Genomic DNA, 12,526 nt, shown 5'->3' on the forward strand with positions numbered 1-12,526 from the left:
ATCATTAACTGCAGCCAGGGGCTGGGCCAACAGCTCAAAAGGCCGCTGGGCTCAGGGTGGCCCCACTTCCTCCTCGTGCCCTGAGGGCCAGCCAGGCACCCAGGTAAGAGCCTCCCGCGGGTGGTCAGACCCCTGCAAACTCTCTGCCCCAGGGTGCTCCTGCGCCCAGCCCTTCTGAGGAAGAAAGGAAGGGACCTAGGCAACCACTGAGTGACCCAAGCGAGTCCCTTCCAGGCCCTGGGCCTCAGTTTCCACCCGTGGGGTAAGGAGGTCAGGACTCCTGACTGAGTGGCAGCACCTCTGCTGCCGCCTTTGCCAGACCGGCTACTTAGTCTTGCCCGGGGGCCTTCGGAAGGGCCTGCTGGGCCTTTGGGGCAGGGGTTGGGGGCCACCAACTGAAGTGTCTTCATTCACAGGCACATCCTCCCAGGCAGAGGACTCCTGCCCTCACCTCACCTTGACTGCATCCCAAAAGGGAGGACACCACTTCAGGGAGGTTGCCGGGCAGGATGGACCCCCAAGGCCCTGATCTGTGACCTTGGGCATCCTCTTTTGCCTGTCAGGGCCGGTTTCCACTGCTGGGAAAGGGGAGCATAGCCCAATTTGGGGTCTCCAAAGTATCCCCTAGGCCTCAGCAGGACTGGCATTGTAACTTGGGCCAGTCTCTTGGGCCAGAGCCTGTCTGGTGGGGATGAGAACACACTTTGCAGGAGAAAGGTCTGTTCCCCCAGGGGGCCTGGGCCAGCTCAGGGACCCCAGACAACAGCTTCTTCCTCTCCCCACTGAGGGGAGAGACTCAAAGGTTGAAGGGAAGGTGGCTTCCCAACAGCGCAGGCCAGGATGGCCTCACAAGCCCTGATTTGCATATGAGGAACCAGCAGCGGCTCAGAGAGGTTAAGCCACTTGCTCAAGGTCACCCAGCTCCCAGGACCCTGCTGGCTCTCAGGCCAGTGAGGTGCTAAGTGCTCTTCCAGATTGGCAGTTGCTTATAGCCCTGTTCTTAGCATTCTGTGGCAGATTTGTGTATCAGCATCTTTTCCAGTTCCCTGTTCTTGCCCTTTTCCCCCTACCACTCTCTCCTCTGTCCCTTTCCAGTTCTCTGCCTGCCCCTCTCATCTCTTTCTCTCTTGGCCTCTCTGTCTCACTCTCCCACTTTCTCTGTCTCTCCTTCTCCCACCACCCTTCTCCTTTCTGTCTCATCTCCGCTTCGTATCTGGGGCCATCCTCAGGAATCTGGGCATTCAGAGGTCCCTGGAGATGGACAGGTGCCCAGCCGTCCCTCACTGCGCCTCTGCCCTGCGGCTGCAGCAAGAAGGGTGGGCAAAGGGCAGAGAATGGAGGCCACAGTGGCCAAACCTGAAACTGGGGCCCAGGTCTGGTTGGGAAAGAAACGAGGAAACGAGGAACTTGGGGAGAGAGGGTTTGCGGGTGTCAGAGTGGGCAAAGGCTGCCCAGGAGCTGTAAATGGGAGCCACTCCCGGCTTTATGAGCAGATCTGGGGTTGAGACTGGACTTCGCCCAGAGAATCAGTGCTGGCATCAGACTCCGGGTGTGGGCCTGGATGATAAGGAGCCTCAATAAAAAGACCACAGACCTGGGGCCATGAGGACCCAAGGGGCCCAAGTGGGTGGTCATGCTATACTCCCCAGACCTCTGCCCAAGGGGAGATGCCAGGCAGGCAGGGCCCAGGCCTCTGGTCGGTTCCCACCCCCTGTAACAGCAACTCCATGTGGAAGTGCCCACAAGTTCCAGTGGGGCTGCTGTTATCTGGGGTGGGGGCCAGTGTCCACAGAGGAGGAGAGGCAGCTGCTGCCCAACAGACCAGCAGAGACCCCCATGGCCATGCTCCCAGGCCCAGGATGGCAAAGGGTGGTGGGCTGTCAGCAGGCTGCCAAGACCGAGTGCACAGGGCTCTGACCTATGAATTGACAGCCAGTGCTCTCGTCTCCCCTCTGGCTGCCAATTCCATAGGTCACAGGTATGTTCGCCTCAATGCCAGCCTTCAGGACCTGTGGGGGAAGGGGTGGGGCTGGGGATGTCTGGTGGGCACTGAAGACTTGCTATCACAGTGCAACACTCAAGGCCCAGCTCCCTTCTGTCCCGTTCCCACCTTTCCATTTTCCCTCTTGTGAGTATGAACTGCTTTAGGTCTCCACCTGTACCGACTGTGCTGCAGCATGCCTCTGTGCTTAGTCCATGCGGTTCCCTCTGCCTGGAACACCCTTCCCAGCTTTTTTGCCAGGCACTCTTACCAACCGTTCCAAGCTCTGCCCAAGCATCTGCTGCCTCCAGGAAGCCTTCTTAAAGCCCACTTGATCGTAAGTGCCTGGCCGGGCACCCCCAGTGCCCTGTGCTTCCCCCAAACACTGCATTCTCCCAGGGTTTCCGTTCTCCCTACCACCTTAGGCTCAGCCCCCAGCCCAAGTCAAGTCCAGGCGTGTGCTCGATAAATGTCTGAACAGACCCTGAGCCTCCATCTTGCACCCTGAGGAAGCACCACCAACGTCCAGTGCGGCCAAGGGGAGCCAAGGGCCCTGGGTTCCAGTCTGTGCTGGAGCCCCTCCGCCCCCCCCGGACAGGGACCCTGAGCCAGCCTTCCCCTCTGCTCGCCCCGTTCTCCTCTCTTCCCAGTCTCATCTCCCCAGGCTGCCCTGGCCCAGCTGTGGACAGCACGGCGGTCCCCACCCCTGCTCCAGCTTCCCACAATAGCCTCGCTCCTGCCTGGTTTTTATAACATGGGGTTCTGGGAACATTTTCATTTGAATAAAAAGGTTTCTGCTGCTAAAAATTTAGAATTTAAACCCTGGAAACACAGACCTAGGAATAAAGTCCAAATTGCTTAGTAACAGGAACTGGTTCTTGAGCCCTTTCTGCTTGCTGGGCGCACTTGCATACATCAATCGCCTGGAATTCTTTCGGCAACCTTGTGAGGTAGCTGTTGTGAACTTGTTTGGAAGATGAGAACTCAGGCTCAGAAAGGGTGAGCATCTTGGGAAAGTCACAGAGCAAGTCGACCTTTTCTCCCTCAGAGGACTCTGCGCGGCTGACAAGCGTCCAGCCCCCTGCTCTTTCCCTTGCCCCTTCCCATGTGCAGCTGGGCCCCCATCCCCTCGGCTGAGGCCCAGCTGGGATGACCCTCCCAGGACTGAGGGATCTGCTCCCCTTCCTCTACCTGCACCAGCTCCGTGGGCCTCTCCCACTGCCTCCTTATCTCATTCAGTGCAGGGTTGAGAGCTCTGCGAGCTTATCTTATCCTGTGCTGATCCCAGACTCCTTGAGGGCAAAGTCCAGGACTCACTCATCCTCCCTGGTCAGGCAGCCCAACATAGTAGGTTTTCAACATACTCTGGCCGAATGGAGGGGATCTGAACTCTGACCCTCTCGGGGCTGTCAGGCCCCAGGCCTAGAGTGCTGGCTTAGGGTGGAAGCGGGTGGCAGGCAGCCTCCTGCTCTGGGTTTCCTCCTCCATCTGCCTCTACAGAGCCCCTGACGGCTCTCAGAGACCATGTAACAACTCGTGCAAGGCAGACCCAACTCTCTCTGACTGGCTCCTTGACCTGTGGCCTTTTCCCGTCAGGCCCTGGGCCCGTGCACATCTTGCCTAGCCCGGAGACCTCCAGGGCACCTCCCTGCTCACCACCAGAGCTGGCTTCACCCTCTTCCCCACTCATTGGCCCCCATGATGCTCTGTGGCCCCTCTTAGAACTCCCATCACACCCCCTCACCAGCACCTGGCTATTCCCCCGCCCCACCCTGACTGTGAACCCCTGGGAGCAGTGGCCACTGACTTTGTTTCCTGTGGCCTCAGAGAGTGGCACAGAGTAGGTGCTTAATAAATGCACGCCAAAGGACTGACCACATCCATGAATGAAGATGCCTGGGGGGAGGGGGCAGCAGGTGCCTGGTGCTGTCAGCACAGCGCCCGCAGGTAGGAGGCCCGCAGTAACTGCCGGCCGTGGTCTGCATCACCATCACCAAACGTCCGTGAAACAAGGCGATGCTGACGAGGCCGCTGAAAGTACATGCAAATTAAATGTGTTCCAACCTCAAGGAAAGGGTGATGGGGGAAGGAGTGGTCAGAGTTGGGTGGCCTGGAGCGGGAAAGGCTCCCTGAGAAAGGCGAGTTTGAGTTCAGTTTTTGCTGAGGTGAAGCCCAGGAAGAGATCCTGAGCACTGGAGGGGGATGGAGTGACAGGGACAAAGGTGCAGAAAGGGGAAGTAAGCATTCGGTGGGCCGGGGAGCCCGCTCTTCTGCAAGCCTTACTCCCAGTGGCCACCAGCAGGGGACGCCCCGGACCGCATCCCGCCAGAGCTGGGCGGGGTCGATTCTCCCCACCCTCCTCCCCGCCCGGCCCTGATTCCTGCAGCCATCCCCCACCCCCCACCCCGACCCCGCCCTGCCCCGGGCCCTCCAGGCCGGCGGAATACGTTAAGCGCCCTCCACTCAGCAGCAGGTCCCAGATGCTCAACGCGCACCTCACACGAAGTGGGGTTCCTGGTGGGACGTTTACAGCTGTTACGTGTGTATTTGAATAAGTATAAAATGCGTCCCCGCGAAACTACCACTCCAGGTAAGAAAATCCGCCTTGCAGAGCCCCCCAATATGTCCTTGCAGGTGACCCCTCCCTAGGTAAGCGCAATGCTGACCTTAACGGTAACCACTTCCTTGCCTTTCTCTGCGGTTTACCCCCCAGGTACGTAGCCCAAAACAGTTTGTGTTCATTTTGCCGGGGGCTGTTGTTGTTTAATCATCAATGGAATCTTGCAGCTGCGTCCGGAGGTCTCCGGGTGGTTGCTGGAGCTGCGGTTTGTTCCCATTCGTTCACTGCCCACGATGTTCCCGTTGTATGAAGAGAATCCAGTTGATTTATCCAGTAGACTGTAAGTGGACCTTGGCGCTACTGGGTAACGAGGCAGCAGATGAAACGTTGGACCAGGCCTCTTGGTGCCTTGAAGGAGGGGTACCTTGTTAGAGGCCTTTTTCTTTTTTGGCCTCACCAGGCGGCTGGCTTGCGGGATCTTAGTTCCCCGATGACTAGGGATTGAACCCGCGGCTGTCCGCCAGGCAATTCCCTTCTTTCTGTTTTTGACAATCAGGAAACCTTTAGAAAAGCTGCAAGAAAAGTACAATGAACATCCATATAGGGGGCTTGCAGGGGACACAGGTTTGAGCCCTGGTCCGGGAAGATCCCACATGCCGCGGAGCAACTAAGCCCGTGCGCCACAACTACTGAGCCTGTGCTCTAGAGCCTGCGAGCCGCAACTACTGAAGCCCGTACACCTAGAGCCTGTGCTCCGCAGCAAGAGAAGCCACTGCAATGGGAAGCCCACGCACCGCAATGAAGAGTAGTCCCCGCTCACCGGAACTAGAGAAAGCCCGCATGCAGCAACGAAGACCCAACATAGCCAAAAATAAAAACAAAATTAAATAAATTAATTAATTTTTTTAAAAAATCCAGGGCTTCCCTGGTGGCGTAGTGGTTGGGAGTCCGCCTGCTGATGCAGGGGACACGGGTTCGTGCCCCGGTCCGGGAAGATCCCACATGCCGCGGAGCGCCTGGACCCGTGAGCCATGGCCACTGAGCCTGCGCGTCCGGAGCCTGTGCTCCGCAGCGGGAGAGGCCGCAGCGGTGAGAGGCCTGCGTACCGCAAAAAAAAAAAAAAACAAAAAAAACAAAAACCCCACATACCCTTCACTCAGATTCACCAGTAGTTAACGTTTTGCCGCATTTGCTCTCTCTCCCTTTCTCTCTCTCTCTCTCTCACACACACACATACACACACATGCATTTTTTCCTGAGCCATTTGACAGGAAGTTACATAGGTCATGACCCTTCACTCTTAAGTATTTCAACATGTATCTCCTAAGAAAGATGACATTTCTTACACAACCGTGGTACAGTTACCAAATTTAGGCCTGGCAACAGTGACGCCGACACTGATGCAACCCTGGGATCTGATATGCTGTCCCCTGTCCAGTGTCTCTGATTGTCCCAGTGAACCGGGATCGCGCTCACATTTGGTTGTTAGGGCTCTTCAGTCTTTAATCTGGAACCATCCTCGGCCTTACTTTGTCTTTTAAGACCTTAACGTTTTTGAAGAGTACAGGCCACTTGCTTTGTAGAATGTCCCTCAGTTTCTTTTTCCCCTTTTCCCCCCAAATTAAGAAAGTCAAATATGTCCATTATGTCAAATTTGGACAATATAGACAAGTAAACCAAAGTTGCCCCAGCTCCTTTGACGTAAGGATAACCCTTTAGACATTTCCTGTAACTGAAACTGTGCACCTCAGATTGGGACTTGAACCCATGTGGCCGGAACTCAAACCCAGCCAAAACCCTGATTGGGACTTGAACCCACACAGCCGGGACTGGAACCCAGCCAAAACCCACAGTCTGCCAACTGAGGCCATACACCTGGTTTCAGGACTTAATGAAGCCAGGTTCTTGACGTCTCAATGCAGAAAGTATTCAGTGAGAGACAAAGTGATAGGTAGGAAGTGGATTTATTTAGAGAGAAACACACGCCACGGACAGAGTGTGGGCCACCTCAGAAGGTGAGAAAAGGCCCCAGGGTATGGGGTTGTCAGATTTTATAAGGGTGGGTAATTTCATAAGCTAATGAGTGGGAGGAGTATTCCAGCTATTTCAGGAAGGGGCGGGGATTTCCAGGCATTGGGCCACTGCCCACTTTTTGATCCTTATGGTCAGCGTTGGAACTGTCATGGCGCCTGTAGGTGTGTCATTTAGCGTGCTGATGTGTTACAGTGAGATATACTGAGGCTCAACATCTAGTGGAAGTCGACTTGTCCGCCATCTTGAACCATTTGGTTCTAATCAGGTTGTCATGTCCTTGGGCTGTGTCATTCTTTCAAAGGGTGCCCTGCCCCCTTCCCTCCTGTTTCGTAACCACTCGAGTTAGTCGACTTTGCCGTTCTGTGCACTCCGTACGTTAACATTTACTTCCAGGAGGTAGGTGCTTTCCTTAGCCCTGTTTTACAGCTGGTCCCAGAGACCCTGAGTCTTGCTAAAGATCACACAGGTAGGACTGGAACCTGATGGTGCACTTGGCCCTTATGCTACACTGTCTCTCCATAGTGGCTGGTAGTGTATGTGTGCGTGTGTGTGTGTCTGTGTGTGTGTGTGTGTGTGTGAACCTCTGCCCTACTGACATCTTGGGCCAGGGCCAGATATTTCCTGGCTGTGGGAGGCTGTCCTGTGCCTTGAAGGATCTTAGCAGCATCCCTAGGCTCTACCCACTAGATGCCAGCAGATCCCTCAAGTTGTGACAACCAGGAATGTCTCCAGACATTGCCAAGTGTCCCCTGGGGAGCAGAGTCACGTCCAGGTGAGAATCCCGTGTGTGTGTGTGTGTGTGTGTGTGTGTGTGTGTGTGTGTGTATCAAGCCACGTGACATCGTATTCAGTCTGAAATCTGCTTTCCCGGTTATTGGTAGTCCACGATCACTTTAGTTTCATTTTCTTCTCATCTCCTGTTGCCAGGGGTTGCCAATCAAATAAATTGTTGATTGACAAAAAGACAAATCCATTGCTGTAGGAGTCTTCTACTGCCGCACAACAAATGACCGCAAACTAAGTGGCTTAAAACAATAATCACTTATTAGCTCACGGGTCTGTAGGTCAGAGGTCCAGAGTCTCGAATGCTGAAATCAGGTGTTGGCCAGGCTGAGTTCTCTTCTGGGGGCTCTGGGAACCATCTGCTTCCATGCTCATCCTTATTGGTTGGCAGGCATTGGCAGGATTCCGTCCTTGCAGCTGTAGGAGTGAGGTCCCCATTTCCTTGCTTGTTGTCAGCTGGGGGCTGTTCTAGGCTCCTAGAGGCCACCCACATTCTTCTCCACATGGTCCCCCTCCAACTTCAAGCCAACAATGGCACATCAAATCCTTCTTGCGCTTTGAATCTCTGACTTCCTCTGCCAGCAGCCAGAGAAAACTCTGCTTTTAAAGAGCTCGGGGGCTTCCCTGGTGGCGCAGTGGTTGAGAGTCCGCCTGCCGACGCAGGGGACATGGGTTCGTGCCCTGGTCCGGGAAGATCCCACATGCTGTGGAGCGGCTGGGCCCGTGAGCCATGGCCGCTGAGCCTGCACGTCCGGAGCCTGTGCTCCGCAATGGGAGAGGCCACAGCAGTGAGAGGCCCACGTACTGCTGAAGAAAGAAAGAAAGAAAGAAAGAGAGAGAGAGAGAGAGAGAGAGAGAGAGAGAGGAAGGAAGGAAGGAAGGAAGGAAGGAAGGAAGGAAGGAAGGAAGGAAGAAAGAAAAAGCATAAAGAGCTTGGGCGGCACTTCCCCGGTGGTCCAGTGGTTAAGACTCTGGGCTTCCACTGCAGGGGCCACGGGTTCAGTCCCTGGTCAGGGAACTAAGATCCTGCATGCTATGTGGCACGGCCAAAAATAAATAAATAATAAAAATAAAATAAAGAGCTCAGACCACTCGGATTATCTCCTATCTGAAGTCAACTGTACCATCAAACATGACTTATCACGAGTGATGTTCATCATATTCACAGTCCCAGGCATTATACAGGGTGTATACACCAGGTTGGGGAATCTTGGGAACACCTCAGGATTCTGCCTACCACAATTACCAAAGGGCAAGAGGGGGGTCTTTCAGGGGGAGGTATTGGGAGGTAAAGGGTAGCAAGCCAGGCTGGATGAGCAACCCTGGGAAGGGTCCCATTGCATTCCTGCCCTTCGAGAAGCCCCAACATGTACTTCTGGGAGTGAGCGTGGAGCTTGGGCAGCCATGGGCCCTCCCATCTCCCCTACTTCTGGTCCCTTTTCAGATGACCCATCCCCATCACCTGTACTGAAGGTCAGGGTGAAGGATAGGTCAGGGGAATGTTCTAGCTGGGCCAAAAGGGAGGTGAGACACTGACTATTGGCAGGGTAGGTGGGCTGGGGCAGCTGTATAGACCACCCAGCTCCGAGCGACCTGGCTGGAGATTGATCTGGGGGAAGGAGGAGAAAGGTGTTAGGTCAGCAAAAGGGACTGGAGGGTGGCTTTGGACACAATGTCTGACCCCTGATGAGGTGTAGGTGTGAGGGGCTGGGCCAGGGACCAGAGGGGCTGGGCTTGTTAAAGATGAACTGGTCTCAGGAATTCCCTGGCAGTCCAGTGGTTAGGTCTCCATGCTCTCACTGCTGAGGGCCCGGGTTCAGTCCCTGGGTGGGGAACTAAGATCCCATAAGCCGTGCTGCGTGACCAAAAGAAAAAAAAAAAAAAGATGAATTGGTCTCTGTGCCCTGGTGGCTGAGTGTGACACACGACTGGAGATAGACTTACTCTCCAGCCCCAGACTTACCTTCCAGCCCCCAGCCTGTGAGACCCATGGTGAGGCTCAGGGCAGCCGCCAGTCATGGGGGAACAGGGGAGAGAGGCTATGGGGAGGGAGAGGAAGCTGGAGCAGAAGAACATGCTTGGAGAATATGTGAGAAGGCAAGTGGCTGCACTCCCCCACGGGGGGCTAGGATTGTGGTCACTCAGGCAGCAACATCCACATGCCTCGTGTGTACTCTCAGGCTTCTGAGACCACAGGGACATCGGGGTTACACCCACTATTTCCATCAGTGTAGAGTAAGGGGATCCCAAGACCCTGCCAAGGGACCCCTAATGGTATCGCTGTAGAAGGCAGAATTCTCACATGAAAATGATAAACCATTTCCCCGGAAGTCCCCATATGTGATGTGTCCACAGTAAAGGCCTGGAGGGCAGGCTTGGAATGGTGCCTGAGCTCTCCAGGGAGTTTAGGTAAAGACTGTACCCTGAGTTCAGCTGCAGCTCCTGACTCAGCAGCTCCTGCAAGATGGGGCCAGAGGCCACCAGGACTGAGACACGCGGTTCAGAAGCCCAGCAGGGGGTGGCCTCTTCCAGCCCTGCAGTATAGTTTCTATCAAAAGTGCTCAGGACTTCCCTGGTGGCGCAGTCGTTGAGAGTCCGCCTGCTGATGCAGGGGACACGGGTTCGTGCCCCGGTCCGGGAATATCCCACATACCGCAGGGCGGCTGGGCCCGTGAGCCATGGCCGCTGAGCCTGCGCGTCCGGAGCCTGTGCTCCGCAAAGGGAGAGGCCACAACAGTGAGAGGCCCAAAAAACAAACAAACAAACAAACAAAAAAGTGCTCAGAGGCCTCTGCAGCTCAGCTCTGCAAATCACCATGTGGTTATATGTACACAGCACCCTGGCAGGCCCCCCTGGCTACAGAGTTAGAGCTGCTGCTTCAGGGCAGAGTTCACCCCAGCCTGTACCTGGGAAAGAGGCTCTTCAAACCCTCTTGCTTTGCTACCAGCCCGACCTTGCAACTTCAAATGGTTTGATTGTGGAAACAGCACAGTGTTAAGATTCCAAAGGTCCAGCTTCTCATTCAACCTGGGTGACTTCAAGCAAACCACTCAACATCCCCAGGCCTTGGGCTTTTTCTTATTGGGATCTGAAGGCAGAGATCCTGAGGAGCCCTGACACTCAGTCACCTCCAAGCTGGACACCTGCAGAGGCCTCTGGAGCCCAGCGACTGTGCATCTTCCAGAGAGAGGCCCCATGGGGTGGAAGGGATGCCCTCTGGCTGGTGCTGGAGCCCCTGGGCTGCAAAGGAACAGAACTCCCTGGTTCTTTACCTTGTTCTGGCAGAAGTGATCTGTTGGCCAAATCTCTTACTCATGACTGTAAGAACGAAAACTGTGCTTATATGAAAACTTTCTCAGTGGAAAGAAGAAACCACTCCTCCTCCCAGGGACAAACCTATGTGTTATTGGCTTTTCCCAGCCTGATATTTCTGCCATATTTAGAGGAAAACTCTGTTTTTCTTTTCTTTTCTTTTTAAGTTGTTTTCAGGGGCAAGTAGACACTTCTCTAGACCAGGCCATTATGGGGCTGAGCAGACTGCTTTGAGGTCAAGCAGGTGACCCCCTCCTGCTAGCTGGGAGCAGTCTCCAAGGAGACTTAGTGGCACCCAAGGCAGGGTTTGGCAGTGTATGTATGCGAATTTAAAGGAAGAAAACACTGGGAGTGGGGGAATGGGCATCATTTCTGAGGAAAAGGAAAATATTTGAACCCTTCTTCAACCTTTTGCCAGGGAACCAGCCAAAAACAAAGAGGAGACCCCAAAAGTGAAACGGTTCATTCATGTTTTATGAAACTTTCCCACCCAACAGAATCTATCCTACACAAAAAAACAAAAAGAAAGTAAGTTAGGACATTTTCACAAGCTGGGGCATTACTAGATATGGAAGCTGCCCAGGACCTAAGTGCCCACTCTGCGAAATTGGGGAAACAAATTTTCACCCACTGGAGTCTCGGGAGGGAGAGAAATCCCTCCTTCCAATCCTTGAGTCCTTGGAGAAACTCAAGCAGCCATACATAACCAACAGGGGCTGGGTTTCATTTATAAATAACCCAAGAACATTTTGTTTTCAATTTTTTAGGGCTGGGTTTTCCCAGCACACAAGGCTCTAGGGAGATGTGAAAACCATGGCAGGTCAACATGAGAGCTGCTGGGACAAGCTTGTGGAACCCTCATTCAGGCCACTAGACAACCACCTCTTTCAGTATCCTCAGCCTCGGGCCCTTCCCTGGAACATCCCAGAAATTACATCTCCGGGGTGGACCCTTCAAAGTGCCATGTAGGAGGTAAGTCCTTTGGCTTCTAAGGCTGGCCCTGGAAGTCTGGACTGGGCCTGCCGGAGGCTCCTGGTCATCAGCTGGCATATAGCCTCTGGTGACAGCCCTGCCTAGGGATCTCAATATCCCCGTTTAAGGAGAAAGCCAAAGAAAGAGTCTCATGGCTTCTGTGTTTTGCTGTGATTGATGAAAAGAATACTAATGAAATCCCAAATAAAAGCAGTAAGTTAGGGACCTAAGACTGCAGACAGGGCTGGAATTACTCAGCTGCTCTCCAATGGTCAGGGAGGGGGAGGGAAGGCAGTCGGTTTAATGTGATTTATTCCCTCAGAAGGCACTGAGGCCTGATCCTACAAGGGGTGGGCAATCAGACCTCCCATCTGGGACTTCCCTGGCAGTCCAGTGGTTAAGACTCCACGCTTCCACTGCATGGGGCGCGGGTTCGATCCCTGGTCCAGGAACTAAGATCCCACATGCTGCGTGGCGCGGCTAAAAAAATATTAACAACAAAACTCTCATCTCGCCCCCTCTTGACTCAGCTCCCCTAATATTCTGCTTATTCTCAGTTTTGAGTTCCTGCCTCTCTCCTCTTAGACTACCAGCCTGCTTTCTTCCCTGATAACAGGCACCCAGCCCTCAAGGCTCCCACATTTCCCGGAAGCCAGAAAGTTGGACACGAGGCCTCCAAGTTCCCAGGTGCACCTTAGATCTGTCCAGGAGCACCCACCACCCCCACCCCTGGCACTTTGGTGTCCTGATACTGGTTACATAACAATCACAGTCTCCAAAGCTTTGACATCACCCACTGAAGATTCTCACCAGCTTGGACAGCCAAGGGGGCCTACGTGTGGCCAGGGATGATGGTGGGGGAATGAGCCTAATGGAACAGCCAG

The sequence above is a fragment of the Mesoplodon mirus genome (genome assembly GCF_964341445.2).
Source record: "Mesoplodon mirus genome assembly, chromosome: 7".
NCBI lineage: Eukaryota > Metazoa > Chordata > Mammalia > Artiodactyla > Ziphiidae > Mesoplodon > Mesoplodon mirus.